Source organism: Hypanus sabinus, chromosome 12 (assembly GCF_030144855.1).
Source record: "Hypanus sabinus isolate sHypSab1 chromosome 12, sHypSab1.hap1, whole genome shotgun sequence".
In the NCBI taxonomy this organism is placed as follows: Eukaryota; Metazoa; Chordata; class Chondrichthyes; order Myliobatiformes; family Dasyatidae; genus Hypanus; species Hypanus sabinus.
The window spans coordinates 80,584,911-80,604,330 of record NC_082717.1 but is presented as its reverse complement, the minus strand read 5'-3'; positions in this window follow the sequence as shown (position 1 = coordinate 80,604,330).

Below are 19,420 nucleotides of genomic sequence, written 5' to 3'. Positions count from 1 at the left end.
TAAAATATTTCAGCTTGATAAGAAAGTGATACGTTCAAAAACATTGTGATAAGGAATCATTTCCAATTGTATGAAATCAATAGCTTTTTGTAGGATAATTAAGAAGTTGATCAATGAAGATGTTACTCAACAAAAAGAACTGACATTAGGAACATTAGGAGCAGAAGATGGAGTGATGAGAGTGGACTGCTTTAAGCATCATATTAAATGCAAAGCCAATAATTTCATGTTACTGATGAGTGGCTGATAAATTTTTTTTATATGTAAGGTATGTTTAGAATAGACATGAGAGTTCAAACATGACAGTCTTCAATTGCTCTCCTAAGCAGCAACGGTTAAAATACATTTCTCCTATAACTTACATAGAGACTGGTGGAGCTTTTTGATTTTAGTTTCTCTTTATTCTGGTGCAAAATCAAAATATGTATCTGAAGCATTTGCTCAGTGCTTACTTTGCATAATAGTCCCAGTTGGGAATTTGTGCCAGGGATATGCAGCAAGAAAAAGTAAGCGGGCTGGATACAGAAAATGTTACCAGGTCAGAGTCAACAAGACCTCACGATAAAAAGCTGGTAAATAATTTACAGACTGCCTAGATCAACAGCACATATTATCTGGTCTTTACTGCAATATCATTTGTAAGATCTTTCTGTCAGTAAATTGGTCACCAAATCTCCTAAGTTACAGTAGTGACTACGCTTAATTGGATACAATGCACTTTGAGATTGTGAAAAGTATTATTTAAATCACTTTTCTCTTTGCTTTTATTGGCACCTTACAAATGTAAGTCGCTGAAGAAGAGATTTGTAGAGATATGTTTGACCAGGATTGTCTGCCTGTCACGAATGGTGGAAATCAGAGCATTTTTGAGGGGGTTATCTCATGTTGATTATCCCATTGGTTTGACTGAAGTTACAACACAGCGAGCAGTGAAGTGAATAAAAGGACAAAGCATTGATTTGTCAGCTGAAATTCTTAGATGCCATCAGCTGATACAAGAAATCATTGCATGCCATGGTGATAACTCCTGGGTGCACCAAAAATAAGGGAAATGTTGGTTTGATGTAAAATTAAAAGGCTAAAGATAGGCATTTTGTTCATTTTTCTTAGTGTGAGCATAATAGGAAAGGCCAGCATTTATTACCTCTCCCTAATTGTCCTTTAGAAGATTGTGATGTGTTACCATCTTGAACAACTAGCGTCTTTATGGTTAAGTACATCCATAGAATGAAGGACAGTGCACCGCAGGAACAGACCCCTTGGATGATGCCTGTGTAGTGCACGATGCCAAATTAAATGAATCCCTTCTGCCGGCACATAATCCATATGCCTCATTCTGTGCATACCCATGTGCCAATTTAAAAGCCTCCTGAACAGCACTATTGCATCCATTTGTACCACAATCATTACAACACCTCAGACACTTCTTTCAACTTTTCAATTTACAGTTATGTCCCTCTAATATTTGATGCTTCCACCCTGGGATAAAGAATTCAGCTCTTTATCCTTTCTATGCTTCACATAATTTAATGAACTTCCATCAGCTTTCCCCTCAGCCAGCAATACTTCAGAGAAGTTACTTAGACGCTAGATTTGGAATCAGAATCACAATCAGGATTATTATGCCATGAAATGTGCTGTTTTATAGCACCACTACAATGTAAGACAACATTGCTACAATTTATAAAATAAACTAAATAGTGTGAAAGATGAATAAAGAGGTTCCAGGATTTAGACCCAATGATGACAAAGGAATGGAGATGAATATCTAAAGCCAAAACAAAGTATACAGATGGTAGTATTTTCATGTGCATGCTGCCCTTGTCTTGCTCCCTTGTCTTTAGGAAGTGTTTTTCAGACTAACCTCAGTGATTAATTGCAGTAAATGGAGAAAGTATTGCTCATTATTTGGCTAACAAGGATATGCATTTTTGTACGGCCTTTTTCTGTGCTGCGATACTCCATTCTAAACCTCAGTGTCTTGTTAAAATTCTTCCTGCAATACATCAGATATTTACTTTGGAATTACTTTAAGACTTATAACTTATTGCATATAGCCTTTGTGATTGCAGGTTTTGTGTCAATTGTGAACTGGTAACGTTGGACTGACATTTAGAGATTGATGCAAACATATTCACTTAGCACCACACGTGCATGATTAAAAATAGATTCCATGTGTAGTTGGTGTACTGAATGGGTGCCACACATTATATTGACCTACTCAGGGGCCACACCACCCTAAAACCCCTCAATAAACAGAGAAACTGGGAAAATTTCTCTTTAACAAACTGTTGCCCAAGAACAAAACATACACATGGTGAGCTGAAGGGCCTATTTTTGAGCTTTATTACTTTAAAACTCTACAAGAAACAGAGGCAAGATAGACTGTTCAGTCCACCATATCCAGCCTGACATTCAACATTTTGTGTCAATGCCTTTTTCCTGCACTCTTGATTTCCCCTAACATTCAAAATCTATTATTTGGTTTAAAATGAACTCATTAACTGAGACTCCAGAGCTCTCTGGCATAAATTTTGAAGAATTCGTCACCTACCTACTCATGGGAAGCTGGTGCAACAAACAAGGTTCTGGAAGAACTCAGTTGGTCAGGCAGCAACTGTGGACGGAAATGAACCATTAATATTTTGGAGCAAGGCCCATCACCTGGATTGGAAGGCAGAGGGGAGGGAGCCAGTTTAAAGATGTGAAGGAAAGGGTGGAGCAAGTGCAGACAAGTGATAGGTGGATTCAGTTGAAGAGGGGGTGATGAAGGAGGAAAGAGTTGAAATAGTGGCAGAAAATGTGATCATAGATGGCAGGGGACAAAGAGCTGTACATGATGGAATCTGACAGGAAAGGATATTGGAGTATGGAATCAAGTAAGGAAGATGGGGTAGGCAGACAGAAGGACCCAGTGGGAGGAGTGTAGGGTAGTGGGCAGATGGATTGGGTCTGGGGAGGGGAAAGAACCAGGAAAGCTGGACACAACCTCAAATAATTCTCTCAATGGCAGCCACAATTCAGTGGTATGAAAGACCAGCATATTGGTATAGAAGTGAATGAAGAATCTCCATTGCTGGAGTTCATGTCTTCGCTTGCACAGTATGACTATCTCTCCTCTCTGCTTCGCTCAGAATTCAGTGGCACTGTGGTGCAGCAGTTTGAGCTGCTGGTTTACAGCTCCAGCAGCCCGGGTTTGATTCTAACCTCCAGAGCAGGTTGTCCTGAATTTGCAAATCCGCTCTGTTTTTGCACAGTTTCCATCCCACATCCCACAGCTGTGCAGTTGGTAGGTTAATTTGAATCTTAAGTTGTCCCTCATGTGTAGACCGGGGTGATTGATGAGAATATGGGGAAAATTGGTGCTTAATGGGTAGTTTGGAAGTGGGACTATTTTCCATCCTGCATCTCTCTGGGACTCTATGAATCCAATGTTGTAAAAGGCCCTACGTCACCGTGATTAGCCCATATTCCAGTAAAGGGTGACAATAAATGTGAGGACACAAACAATAATGTACAAAGCAGACAGAATTCTGGAAACTCAAGCAGGAATCTTCAAACAGAAGACATCAATATCCTAGTTGAGACCCATTAATTCATGTCTCCTTGTAGTCTCCCTGACTGGCTTGCTTCTCATTTTGCAGGGTAAGCTAAGACAGTGGGTTACACATTAATGTTCTAATATACTGATAAGAATTGAGTAAGGTGTTGACAACAATAATGATGAATACACGATGCATGTATGCTGACGTCAACCCAGATCCACCCAGTCAAACTTTCCATTGGAAGGAATGTCAACAGGCAATGGGAGCCACTGTTTTAAAGTTTGATCTGTAAACTGCACGTATGAAAGTGGTGTAAATGAGTCTATTCTGGCTACGTTATTGAACACGAGACTCTGCGGTGATGGAAGGTACAAATCAGCAAATTGTTGATGTACGTGGCTTTTCAGAATATTTTTTGGTTACTTCTGATGATTCTAACTGTCAGAAAGCTATTTTTAAATTTATGACATGGTGTTCAAGAAAAACACAGAAATTATGATTATTTTTACAACAGTGCTGAACTGCTGATATGCCTCAGGTTCTGATTAGTGATATGCATATCATGGATTATTCTTATTCTGGAACGCAGTATAGTAATGGTTGATGTAGAATTCTGATGTAGACACAAGAGAGACCACATTGCTGGAATCTGGAGCAAAGCAGGCTGCTGGAAGAACTCAGTGGGTCGGGAGGCAAAGGGGATTATTATCATCTTTGCCTGGATAATGAGCCCATACCACACAGTGATTTGGGGCCTTTCACAGCATGGGATTTACAGTCATGGTGAGATGAAGCACGGAAAACAGTCCCAACTCTCAGCTCACCATGAAACAGGACCGCTCTGTTTTCAATTTAAAATGGTAGATTGAGTTTATGTCGAACTCCTTGGATACCCACGAACTCTGTGTTTGTTGTACCCAATTCATCATATTTAAAAATATAAAAATGTTTTAACATGATTTAGAGTCACTTTTGCAACTTAAAAAGCCTTCCCTAAAACAACGGCAGCCAAAAGAACAGTTACTGTAAGTGAAGAGCAAGAGGGAACGAGGTCTGTCATTCGTAGGAACGGACATACGTACATGCATTTTACTTTTGAATGCGGTAATATTATGAGAGTTCATTTGTAAGTAAAGGTGTCTATATATTGGGCATTCGTAACCTTGCGATGGCTTGACAGAGTAATGAAAAGAAAGATATGAAGGCAGTACTGAGGTTAAAGATCATTATGATTAGAGATTAGAATCAGAATTAGGTTTATTATCACTGTCTTATCCAACGTGAAATTTATTGTTTTGCAGCAGCAGTATATTGCAAAGACTTAAATTACTATGAATCAAAAAGCAGTGTACAAAAAGGAATAATGTAGCAGTTTTGATGGGTTCATGGACTGTTCATAAACCTGATGGTGGAGGAAACGAAGCTGTTTATGAATGGTTAAGTGTGAGTCTTCAGGCTCCTGTACCTCTTCCCTGAAAGTAGTGATGAGAAGAATGGTGCCCTGGATACTGAGAGCCTTTAATGATGGACGTTGTCATCTTGAGGTGGCAACTGTTGAAGAAGTTCTCGATGGTGGGGAGTGTTATACCCCATAATGGAGTTGGCTCAGTCTACAATCCTCTGCACCCTTTTACTTATGCTTTGAAGCATCCACGCTAGGCTGATATACAGTCAGAATGCCCTCCACCATACATATGTAGAAATTTGCAGAAACTTTGTTTGCATACCAAATCCTTTCATACTTCCAACAAAGTGGAGCTGCTGGAGTGCCTTCTTCATAATTGTATCAGTGTATTGGGCTCAGGCCAGATTCTCAGAGATATTGAAATCCGGGAACTTAAAACTGCTCATCCTTTCCACTTCTGATCCCTCCCTCACTGTGATCTGGTGCATGTTCTCCTGAACTCTTCTTCCCGAAGTCCGCTATCAATTCCCAATTGCTGATGTTGAGTGGGAGGCTGCTGTTACAACATCACATCGCCATTTGATTTACCTCATTCCTATACACCTCCTCATCTAACAAAAGGTAAAACAGGTTTGATACACTGAATGACTTAGAGAACACCACAGAACAGAAGCAGGCCCTTTGGCCCATCTAACCAATGCCAGCTATTATTATGCCTCGTCCCATCTACCTGTGCCTGAACCATAGCCCCCCCCATACTCCTCCCATCCATGTACTTATCCAAACATGTCTTCAATGTTACTTCTGCTTATATGATGTTTTTATGACCACCATGTCACAGACCTTTCCTAATTTTGTCTTTCTTCTCTCTCACCTTCCATGTACTTTTCTCTCTCTCCAGCACTGAAGCAAAGTAATTGATTAGATCTATTTGCATTGTTTCTCTCCACACACGCTACCTAATTTGTTGGTGGTTTTCTGCACTGTTGTTTCGCTAACTGGCTTATCCAGGGTCTTCCATTTGAATAGGCTGCTTCCTCTTCAAGTGTACATTCTGACCTATCTGATCTTCACAACCCCAGCTGACCTAGTTCCAACAAATAATAGATTCAGGAACAGTTCAACTTTCATATAAAACTTATGGAAAATCATTTATAGCAATCAAAGGATACGCTGCTCATATATCCCTCTGTGAGATTACCATTCCTGAAAATTATTCATGCTCTGACGCTTTCAGTGAGCAGAAGAAACTTCGCAGGGTTGTGGAAACATGAACCTTAAATAAAATTTTAAAAAAGATTTTATTTCATAAAGAATTGTCAGTAGCTTGTTTATCAATAGGCCATGATCTAACATGAAGAAAATATTCACAATACCTTATATGTTTATTGCCTTCATTCCCTGGATTATACAGTAAGTGAAGAATGTTTGGCAGTCATTTGGGTGTGATGGATTTCTTCCACTCCAATTCTGTGGGTTTTGAGGTGAATGGTGAGACAAGTGTGGAGATGCAGACTCTTATACAGGCAGGACAGGAGATACCTGGCAAGAGAGGTGGTGGGTAATTAATGAGATGATGGAGTCCTCCTGCTGCTTCCAAGGAGCTTCCATGTGATCCTTATGGGTGAACTCAGATTCCGAATGCTCCTTTTTCACTTCGAGTTGTCATGGGCTACAGAATTCCAGGAAAAGACATGCTCCAAGCTTCCTCAGAGATATATATCTCTGAGGAAGCTTGGAGCATGTCTTTTCCTTTGGAATCAGGGCTTGAAAGCCTCCCAAGGTTGTTGTTGTGACAAAACCTTTTTGTGCTTTAATAAACAAGCATGTATAGTCAACTTTGCTTTTGAGGGATGAGTGCAGGAACTTCAGTAGGTTTATAACATTCACCTGCCCACAGTCTGTTTGACTCATATTTAATACTAATTTAAATATGCACTTTTAAATTATATATACTCAGTGACAGCTTCAATAGGTACAGTTGTAAACCTGCTTGTTAATGCAAGTATTTAATCAGCATAACATGTGTCAGCAACTTAATGTATAAAGCATACAGACACAGTCAAGAGGCTCAGTTGTTGTTCAAAGCAACACCAGAATGGGTAAGGAATGTGATCTAAGTGACATTGACTGTGGAATGGTTGTTGGTGTCATCCTGGGTTGTTTAATTATCTTAGAAACTTCCGATCTCCTGGAATTTTCAGGCACAACAGTCTTGGAATTTTACAGAGCATGGTGCAAAAAAAAGCAAAGAAAAATAATCCAGTGAGCAGCAGTTCTGTGGTTGGAAACACCTTGTTAATGGGAGAGGTCAGAGGAGAATGGCCGGACTGGTTCAAGTTGACAGGAAGGTGGGAGTAACTCAAATAGCCACGTGTTATAGCAGGGTTGTGGAAAACAGCATCACTGAATGCACAACACATTAAACCTAGAAGTGGATGGCCTACAGCAGTAGAAGAACATGAACAGACGCCCAATGACCACTTTATTAATGTGTCCATTCCTAATAAAATGGTCACTGAGTGTACTTTTATACTTTGAAGCATACAAAGTTTCACCTCATTATGATATATGGTGCTGATATTATTTTACAAAAGCACAGAAGGCAAAGATTTCCTCTATCACTGACACATGTGACATTGTGTTGTTGGAACATACAAATAATGGCCACTTTATGGTTTCTTGGCTGGAATATTCAGCACCCTTCACTCTCTCTCCAATTACTGGCTGTACTAAAAATATCTCATACAGCATCTTTCATGACTTTGCAATGTTCCAAAACATATCACAGCCAATAGAGCACATTTCAAGTGAAGGCATTGCAGCCAAAGAGGAATCAGGTTTAATATCACTGGCATACGTTGTAAAATCTGTTGTTTTTGTGGCAGCAGTGCAATGCAATACATAATAATAGAGAAAAACATGAATTATAGCAAGTATATACATAAAATAGTTAAATTAAATAAGTAGTGGAAAAATAGGAAGTAGTGAGGTAGTGTTCACCTTAAAAGGGCAGAGAAAGCTCTAGTTTAGCACCTCATATGAAACATGTGGACGATGTAACACACTCTCAGAACTAGATCAACTGAATAGTCATCTCCTTTTAAATGTCTGGAAAATTGTGGATTTTTATTGATTTTAACCTACATTTCAACAATTTTGCAATGCACTTCAAAAGCTTTCAATGAAGAAATATTAACAGATACTTCAGTAGTGAAATAAATCATCAGATTAATGAAAGTCTCATTTTATTCTTTCTGGAAAGCTACCAGGAACTTCAGAAGGATAATAAATGTAAAATCTAACAAATTAATAACAGTTATGAGAAGAACTGCTACAGATTGACTTAAATAATTCAATTAAAATGTAAAATGAACCAAAGCACTTCTGAAGGCCAATAACACTTATTAATTTTTATGTTGGATTGTTTTAGGAAGCGTCATTTGTAATGGAATCGGAAATGCAATTGAGTTGACAAGCTATGAATAGGAAATTGGAATTGAAATAATTATCTCAAATTAAAGAGAAAACATTCTCAGTTCCTAAAGCTAAATCTCCACAATTCTGTATCATAACTGCTCTGAACCGCATGATACCTGGACTCAAAGAGTCACGCAATGAAGGGAGATGACTAAAAATAGATGTCATGCTGAAATATAGCAAGTTAGTAGATAAGCATCTGTAATTGTTTGTGGAATTAGGACCAAAGGCATGATGCCTCAAGGTTAGTGCAAAGCCTTCAGGATGGAAATGAGGAAATACTATACTTCTAAATGCAAGGGTTAGTCAAAGTTTTGATTACTTCCCCCAAATGTTAGGTAAGTTGCTAATTTAAATCTGTGATTGAAAAATTTTTGTCTATTAATAGCATAAGGATCGTTGAACCAAAGTATACAAATGAAGTTAGATAGGTAACCAGACATGATTTCATCAAAATGGCAAAGGGTCAAAATGGTGGAGATTGTTCTTATGCCTGTTTTTATCTTAAACTCTTGCAACATTCTGGTTTTTTTTAAGATTCTGTCCATCTTTACATCTGTTCCAACTCTTTTGGTTCCTACTGTAGGTAAACTCTGAATTTTAGTCTGTGCTACATGTTTTTCTTTATTTCCCTTTTTGACTTTTGATCAAAGGAAAGTATGTATTTGCATTCATTCTGACATTCTTGGTACATGCCTTTACTCACCAGTCATCTGACCTGCATTTCCCACGATTTAGAATATTTAGTCCTCACCTTCCAAAATTCAACTCTTGTCTTTGTTGTTCTTCTAACTTTGACAAACTACCTAAAGCATATTTTTGGCATTTTATCCAGGAATATTAGAATTAGAATTAAACTGTGGATCGAGCTTCTGACAAAATCACTCTTTATTGCAAATTTATTGCTTACTACTTGTAGTGCACATTTAATAGTCTATTTGTCAGACTGGAACAATTGATATTTCTCTTTCTGAATTGAAATGACCTTGAGCAACTTGTTTATCAACCTTCTTTTATCTTTCCTTGTCATGCAATTCAGCTAGCATCTCAGATATTTATCTTGACTCCAAGGGTAATGCTAGATCTGTATCAATTCTCTTATGGCTGTTCTCCTTAAGGTTTTCTTTTAAGATGATACTATGAGAGTGATTTTTTAAATAAATCTCAAGAAATTGAAATTAAGAATTCATGGTCCCAAGGAAGCCATTTGCTTGAAGGAGTGTATTTACCTAAGTGAGCCTAAAAACTAGTCGGCCCCAGCTAATCTCTATGCTTTAATCCCCAATGCCTGTCTTTGTAGAAGCCACTGATTTAAGGTGAGCTTTACAGGGGACTTGAGGAAGATTTATTTTCACTCAGAAGGCGTTTGGAATCTGGTACACATTGCCTACGGGGTGGTGAAGGCAGATACTCTTGCAATGTTTAAGAAGTGTCTAGACGGGCATTTGAGTTGTCATGGTGTAGAAAGTTACAGATTAAGTTGTTATAAATGTGCTTAGTACAGCTGGATATTTGACGGTCCGCATGAATATGTTGGGCCATAGGGTCTGTTTCTTTGCTGTATGACTCGGACTGTGAATCAGAAATGAGGCTCTCTAAATCAGATTTCTTTCTATAGTGGCTGGAAAGGAGCATAACACTGGCAAATGGCTTGGGACGGGACCTGAGATACAAAAACATCAACAAGGAACAGTGTACAGCTCATTGGAGAGGTCCAGGGATAATCCATGTTTCTGTGCTCAGGATGGTACAAGGAAGAATTGTTATGACCATAAAGATCCCAAGCAGCCTATCCAAAAGTACTTTGAGTGGTATACGGAAGGTGGACACTCGAGAAGTGTCAAACATAGAACGTTTTCTGTGTCATGTACTATAACACCCCCTCCATATCAAACAGGGATCAAAATGAAGAAGGCCGATTGACATTTTTTTAGTGGTGCTTCTGTGATAATGCCACCTGAATTTTCAATATCTATCAATTCAGTGCAAAGGAGGTAACAAATTAACTCTTGGTAAGAATCTCCCAGAGGAGCTGTAGAATGTAAATGTAGCCAAAAACAGAAATGAGATGTGCTCGAACTTGCCTGTAGACTGCTGACATGGCAGGAAGCAGCTTCTGAGTTCTACCATTCTAAATTTCCTAGGTGAAAATGTTGGACAAACAGGATGGAAAAGGCTCAGTGAGAACAAAAACTCTGGACAGAATCCACAACTCCTGAGTAGGCATTGCAGTGAAACACTGCTAGGTTGGAATAGCTTGAAGATTGATTGCGTTGCTTGCATTCTGGTTTACAGGTCAGTAGATGGGAGAGAGTCAGGGGCCAGGAAGATTCCAGATATACTAAGGATGTGTATTCTCCTGAGAAATGCATTGATTAATTACTGTTTGACTATTATTTGAAGCAGGATACGCTGATTAAATTTCAATATTGCTGTGTTGCGTCACTCCTTACTTCATCCCTCTCAATGGATGAACAATATTATAAGTGATATCACTGTGATTGACAAAACAAGTATTTTTCAATGGATCTGAATGTTTTCGAGAAGGAAAAGAGTGATGAGGTTGTATGGAGAAGCTACGAGCAGGTTGAAAGGATGTATTTTAGAAGGAAGGCAGGGATATGGTAAGGCATTACAGAGCAGGGTTGGGATGAATGCTGGTAATGGTTCTCATGATGAAGAAGAACAAAGAAGTGGGCTGTGTCTAGAGGAGGTTATTGACATAGGAAGGGCTAGGGACAGGCAGTGACTTAATGATTAAGATAATGGTGGGACAGCTCATAGAAAGCAAATCCGTGAAGATGATAAGTGAGTGGGTGTAATTAAGAATGTTACAGGGTGTGAGCTATGATAAAACATAGAAACATAGAAAACCTACAGCACAATACAGTCTCTTTGACCCATAAAGCTGCGCCGAACATGTCCTTACCTGATAAAGTACCTCGGGTTACCCATAGCCCTCTACTTTTCTAAGCTCCATGTACCTATCCAGAAGTCTCTTAAAAGACCCTATTGTATCCGCCTCAACCACCATCGCTGGCAGCCCATTCACGCACTCACCTCTCTCTGTGTAAAAAACTGACATCTCCTCTGTACCTACTTCCAAGCACCTTAAAGCTGTGCCCTCTCATGCTAGCTGTTTCGGCCCAAAGGAAAAGCCTCTAACTATCCACACGATCAATGCCTCTCATCATCTTGTACACCTCTATCAGGCCACCTCTCATCCTCTGTCGCTCCAAGGAGAAAAGGCCGAGTTCACTCAACCTATACTCATAAGGCATGCTCCCTAATCCAGGCAACATCCTTGTAAATCTCCTCTGCACCCATTCTATAGTTTTCACATCCTTCCTGTAGTGAGCTGACCAGAACTGAGCACAGTACTCCAAGTGGGGTCTGACCAGGGGCCTCTTATTGTATGGGTTTGAATCTCTGGTGGGTGGAGGTTGGTAGGAGGATGCCGAAGAAATCATAACTGTGGGTGATGTAAACACGGACAGGATATAGTACTTACATATTTTCAATAACAACCTGCAGTGGGAAGGAGAACAACTGTGGTATTGTATCTTTTGATTTTTTTTTAGCTATCTTTTGTATCAGCCATTAAAGCACTGTACAATAAAATACATTTCAATAGAAGCTAAGTGTATAAGGCATATTACAAGTCTTCTTGGTCACCTTGTATGAAATTGGGATGGGAAAATATATCTAGCAGCTATAACTTTGGGAGTTTGGGCCATGAGACTAAGGGTCACATGGTAGATGGTGCACAGCGATTTAGTGCCACAAGCTACATTTTATGAAATGGAATTTCTCAGTGCCACACAGAGTATAAAATCCTTACACATTGAGTTTCACTGCAGAAACAGGTACAGGAATCCACAGCTGTCTGCTGAATGCTGAAGTGTTTGCAGGTCGACACATCTGAAACATCTTTCTTTCTGCTGAGAATATGTTAACGATCACAGAATGTCTAAATCCCATGGGTTGTTTAATCTTCGGTATCTATTGCAGGTCAGTGGGTTTGTTGTTTTATCACGCTGACCTTGTCATTTATCCTCAAGATAAACTTCCTCATTTCACAGTAAAGGCCAGGACTGCCTTGCTCAGTTTACCAGGGCTGCTTGTTCTGAGCACTGTTGGCTTAGTGTTTCAACAAAGCCAATGTTGTTTTAACAGATTGAAAATCATTGCCACAGAGCTGCAGTTTTTTTTAAAGCCTTTTCCAGTGTTTGAGATCTTGGCCAATTTAATCCTTATCCTGTTGACTCGATTCCGATTTGAATTTTAAATCCCATGTAAGAAAGTGACTGGGGCAGCATTCCACCACTTATGAAACATTGCAAAGGTACATCTGTTTCGGGCGCATTATGATGCTGAAAAACCAATTCACGCCTTTATATTGAATAGACCAGATTACTGCAATGTACTTCTTACTGGCTTTCCAAAGCGATCTATTGACAAACTTCAACTCATTCAGAAAGCCTCTGCTCGACTTTAATTATAACCAGAATGAGGGAGAGTATCACTCTAGTTCTAGCTACTCTTCATTGGCTTCCTGTATCTTTTAGAACTGAATTTAAAGTTCTCTTATTGTTTTTAAGGCTCTCAATGGTCTAGGACTGAAGTGCATCTCAAAATCGCTTTCATTTTATAATCCTGCTCAAGCTTGCAGGCCTTCTTCCAGCAGTCTATTGTATTTAAATAATCTCCCTTAAAAGATAATTGGCAGGCCAGCTATTTTGAGGGGCACCCCTAAACTGTGGAATTCAATACCTAAAAGTATGAAGGATGCAGACTCAGCTGACACTTTTAAATGGCAGCTCAGAACTTATTTATTTAACTTTGCTTTTAACTAACATCTTTTGTCTTTTATTTTCATGTTTGCACTTTATCCCATTGTAAAGGGATTGCATTGCTTGTATAATAAGTGCTCAATAAATGAGTTATTATTTTTATTCTATGATTTGAAATGTTACTTAAACATGTTTTGAGCATCTGCTGGCTTCCATTTCGATTTGCATGTAGTTGAGAAAGGCCTTTTGAAAACAAATACAGTAACAGGTAGAATAATGTTCTGGATCTGTAGACACTGTGGGTAGTCACTTGGAAATGGATGAGGATTATATGAAATCACTACAGATTTTGTTCAGGTCATGAATCCTTGAATGACTTAATCTTCCATCATTATTGGTTCAGATTGGCTATGGAGGTACACACACTCATGTGAGTGTTGTATCCTTCCAATGGCAGGGAAATGTTGTAAGCTGTGAAGAACCATCTTTAATTGTAATTGTCAATTAAATTTTTAACAAAAGGCATAGGGGACAATTCCCCTACTGAGCTCTTCAAATGATCTTCACCCAACCACTGAGTACATCTATAAGGAGTGCTGCCACAAGAAAGCAGCATCCGTCATAATCAGAATCAGTATCATCAAGGACCTCTAGGTCATGCTCTCTTCTTACGGCTGCCATTGGGAAGAAGGTTCAGAAGCCTTAAGCCCTACACCACCAGGTCGGAAACAATTATTACACTTCAATCATCAGGCTCCTGAGCCAGGGTGGATAACTTCACTAACCTCCACACTGAAACGATTCCACAACCTATGGACTCTCTTACAGGTACTCTCCAATTCATGTTCTCAGTATTATTTATTTACTTATGTATTTGTATAGTTAACCATCTTTTGAGCATTGATTGTCAGTCTTTGTGCGTAGCTTCCCATTGATTCTGTTGTATTTCTTTGTGTTACAGTGAATACCTGTAAGAAAATAAATCTCATGCTATTATATGGTGACATATGCATACTTTGATAATAAATTTACTTCGAACTTTGATAAGAAGGTTGACTGAGGATAATTCCTACTTTCATTGTCAGCAGAAATTGTTGGAAATAGACTTGGTTTCACTAAATTACTGAATAAGAAGTGGGGGTAATTATCTCAATTTTCATCTCATCAAAAATAGGACTAAACTTTTCTATAGTCAGTGAATAATTGACTTCTGCCACTTATTAGTTTTATTGATTATTTTCCACCTGTTCTCTACATACAAGGTTGTTATTAAATGGGTACCTGGTACCTTGGTGACTGGGACTTGTCATGGTATGCCTCCTTGGTCAGAATCAGAATCAGGTTTAATATCATTGGCATATGTCATGAAGTTTGTCAACTTAGTCGTTTCAGTACAATGTAGTACATGATAATATAGAAAACAAAGTAAATCAATTACAGTAAGTATATATGTATATTAAATAGTTAAATCAATAATAATGCAAAATAGAAATAATATAAAAAGTGAGGTAGTGCTCATGGGTTCATTGTTGATTTAGGAATCTGATGGCAGAGGGGAATCTCACTGAAAACTTGTTCATTAACACTTAAGTGTCCAAACCAGGTATAGCTTGGAAATACTGCATTATTGAGGAAAGGTAAAAAAGGAAGTTTGGATTCTGAGTGAATGTAAAGAAAAGCAGAAACAGCAAGCTTATAAAACTATCTTTTTAGAAAAAGACTTCCATATGCAATTAAAAAAACTGACAGATATCTTATTCCACATAGACAAAAATTAATTTTCTTTACTAGAGACAGCTTGAAAGGAAGTAAAACATCACGGAATTGGAAAAAAAACTTACTCTGTAATGATCAAACCCTAATGTTGTATCATAAGTACCAGAACTTCACACCATTCAATACACTTAATTGTGTAGAAATTACTTTGCACAACCTCTATTGTGTGTGGCCAGCCTGTCTGCCAGCCAATAAAATTCTGATGGTTACAGTTACTTTGTTTATTTTTCAATCTTTAGTCTGGATTTTTTCAGTTCATGTAGTGTAAATCCCAGTTTTTTAGAACTCTGGGAATGCCTTTAATTACACAACCTTTCTAATATGCATAATGCAGGGCCAGAATCCCTTATATAGCCCACTAACTGTATCCCAGACCTAAGCTAAAGCACCACGGCAAGGACAGGGTAGAGCTCAATGGTTTGGCTGCTTCACTATTTCTATGCTTACCTCTAGAAGGTATTTGAGAATATTTAGATATATGGTACATTTAGAGGTCTCAAACACCTTTGTCCATCTACATGTGGACCATTTTAAAATACTTATTCATTTTTCAGGATCTGGGCCTTGATAACATAATCAGCATTTATTGTTAATCCCTGATTGTCCCTTAGAGGTAGTGGTAAGCTGCCTTCTTGAACTTCTACAGTCCTTCTGGTGAAGGTATTCCCTCAGTGATTTTGAGGTGGGTGTTTCAGGATTAGATCCAGTGATTATTTCAGGACTGGTGATATTTCCAAATCAATATGGTGTGTGACTTGGAAGGTAACCTGCAGAAGAGGGAAGTCATGCATTTAGCAGATGCTCTGGAATAGGCTCGGTAGGAAATTGCAGGACGTATTATGGATGAAACATACTATGTGTTGGAAAGGCTGTTTGTCTGGAGTCATCACTGGAATGCCAATAGATGATGTTGAGGGTCTTGGAGATGCTGGTCCTGGCAAATGGAGATATTTCACTATACTCTTTGTAGATGGTAAAGAGGCCTATTTGGTGTTAGAAAATTGTTTACTCAATACAGGATACTGATCACTGGCCTGTTCTTGAGGAATACATGAACAACTTTACCTATTGTGCTGTCTTTACGACAGTTATTTAGTTTATAATATTTTTGCTTAGTAATTCATTCGATAGTATTTTCTAGTTAGAATTAGAAGTGTTTAAAGTATATTCATTGCATGTAAAATATATCGGCATGCGATGACGTCACATCCGGTTTCGCCGCGTCTTGTGGGAAAGTACCGGTTTGAAATTAGCGCGAGGGTGGGGGCTCACCACGAGGCACACCTGAGCAGAAGTTGTTTTGCAGGCATGAGAAATCACAGTGAGAGCAACGCTGTAAGTTAATAGATAATCGATATATTGAACTAAGATGTTAATGCCGATCCTGTTAGAAGTAACGACGGTCGATAATGTTTATGCTTTCGTTAGTTAAAGAGTTGCGGATAGTTTGCATGGAAGTGTATTTAAAGTAGTCAATGGAGCAGGTAAACTCTGCCTGTATACTGCACCTTAGTGTAATGTAGTTATAGTCACCTTTGCAAGTATTTACAATTGAAATGTGATATTAAGGAAGGAACAAATACTGTATCAATCTTGTATTGTTTTATCAACAGTTTTCACCATATGTTAATGTGAAGAGTGAACAGTAAATGGTTAATCTTACTGCGATCTGGTTCTTATTGACTGTGGTTTATCTCGATGTTTAATTCGGCGTTTCATTACACGCAAAGGAGAACGTTACACCTATAATTTAAAAAAATATGTAGGAATATGTTGGTCAGAAAGAATCTATGAGAAAGGGTGTTAGTGTTTCTGGCTGCTGATGTTTTGTCGGAGATTTGTTAACCTAAACATCGATTTTGTATTCCTCTTCGCAGATGCTGTTTGATTTGAAGAATATTTCTGGCCTTTTCTGTTTGGGTTTTATATTTGCAACAGCCCCAATAATTTGCTTTTGTAAGCATATCAACAATAGTGGACAAGAGAAGGCTTGTGGGGAGCATTTCAGGTGAACTATAATATTGTAAGCTCCAATTTTATCTGTAGCTTGATTTGGAAATTCTTCATGATTATCCTGGTTTCTTTATGGTCAGATAGGTAACTAGCCAAGAAGGAAAAATTAAAAGAAAAAGTGTATACTATTGTGTGGGAAAGGTTTGGAGTTAAAATATTCTTTGTTTCAACACTATATTTTATATTGTTTCAACTACCTTATCACAGCATTGGAAATTTTGCATTGACTGAGAAAACTACAGATCTGCTAGAGGATCTTAGTGGATCTAGCCACATCTGTGGGAGGAAAGGAGTTACTGATATTTAGGGCAGAAACTCTGATGCATGGTTTCCACCCGAAATGTTGATAAATTCTTCCCTCCCCCACAAATGCTGCTCAACTAGTTGTTCCTCCAGCAGACTGGTTGTCGCTCCAGAATCCAGAATTTGTTGCCTCTTGTCCTCAGAAGTGAATAGGATTGTCAATCTGGCTCTCCAAGCAAAGAAAATGCTTTATTTTCATTGGAATTATTTTCTATCCTAGGCAGGCAATAGGACATTGGATATAGTATTAAATTAGCAAGCAAACATTTGTGCCAACGATTATGTAACTACTACATACTATACGTTGCAGTAACCAACCAGAATATTCCTAATGAGCAGTATTGGCCTGAAACATTGATTCTTTACTCCCCTCCATAAACGCTGCCTGAGTTCCTCCAGCACTTTGTTTGTGTTACTCTGGAATTTCAGCATCTGCAAATACTCTTGTGTTTAGATAATTCATTCCACTGATTCTGTGTTTCAAAACTCTCAATCCTTTTAACTGTGATCAACATCACCAGCTTTGTCCAGGTCGTGGCAGCAACATTAGATTTTCATGCATTACAATTAACATCAGTATGACATTATTATTCTCTTTGCCAGACTTGACAAAGGATCTTCATCCTGAAATTTAGTTTCCACAGATGTTTCCTGGCCCACTGAGTGTCATATTATGCAATCTCTGTGGTAGTGGCTTTTATGATCAGAAGCAACATTGGCAATAACACTTTAAAGGCATCTTATGGGTTATGAAATGCCAAGAGGCATTCTAATGTTGGGAAAGGTACCATCTAAATTCAAAACCTTTTTGTCTGGATGGAAGTGGACACTTTGCATTTTTATAAACTCTAGAGTGAAAAGCAGGGATCAAGACCATTTTTAATGCCGAGAAATATCAGCCCAATACTCCAATTTAAAATGCATATGCAACAACTTATGGACTGTTGTATGCAAAAATGATAGATCTATGTAGCCCATGTCTTCCGCAGACAGGGTTATTTGCATATTCTAGTACAGAGTCAAAGTTGGGTTGAAGTAATTACAGGCACTTACAATTACAATAAATGCATATTTTGGATAATAGTGTAGGAAAAGAGGCCAAAGTCATGGTCACTCATGGGCCAGCTCAATATGAGCACATTGAAGTTGTATTAACACTATGCTATGCCTCAATTTTAACTTGGAAGCTTATGAATACTGAGTGAAATGCGGAGCATTTCTGTTCTGCGTATCATAATTTCATAGAACATCACAGAATTGCAAGATGAAGTGGCAAGGTACATAGTTAATAAACAAGTACAAGGAAAATACAGGGTGGTGAGGATAAAGATATATGGCAAGTGTCGCAGGGAAAATGGAAAACTGCACAAAGTGCAGTATAATGTAGTGTGGAAGTTTCAGGGGTACCACATTTTTCCTGTACATGCCACCTGGCATTCTCTGACTATGGAGTATGTTGGCTGTGGTATTGGATTCACAGCAAACAGTGATCCAAAAAAAAAAATTGTACTGGAAAATCAAATTAAGTTTGTTGCCATAACTGAGATACAATTGTAAAAAACAATTCTGTATAATCATAAATTGTGGGGGATTGCTTCGTTGAACACCTCAGTTCCACTTGCCATAAGTGGAACTTCCTCATGGTCAAACATTTTAATTCTGATTCCCGTTTGGATTCCAATGTGTTGGTCCATGGCCTCCTCTTGTGCCAAGATGAGGGCGCCTTCTGGGTGGAGAAACAACACGTTATATTCTGTCTGAGTAGCCTCCAAACTGATGCCACTTATATTGATTTCTCCTTCCAGTAAACGTATTTCCCTCAACTTCTCTTCCTTTATTCCCCACTCTGACCTTTTTACCTATTTTCACCTGCCTATTGCATCCCCCTGGGCCCCCTCTCTCCTATCAGATTCCTTCTTCTCTAGCCCTGGACCCTTCCCGCCAACCTGGCTTTATCTATCACCTTCCAGCTAGCCTCTTTCCCCTCCCCCTCCACCTTTCTTTTCCGGCATCTTCTCTCTTGCTTCTCTGTCCTGAGGAAAGGTCTCAGTTCGAGAAGTCGGATGTTTGTTCATTTCCATTGATGCTGCCTGACCTGCTGAGTT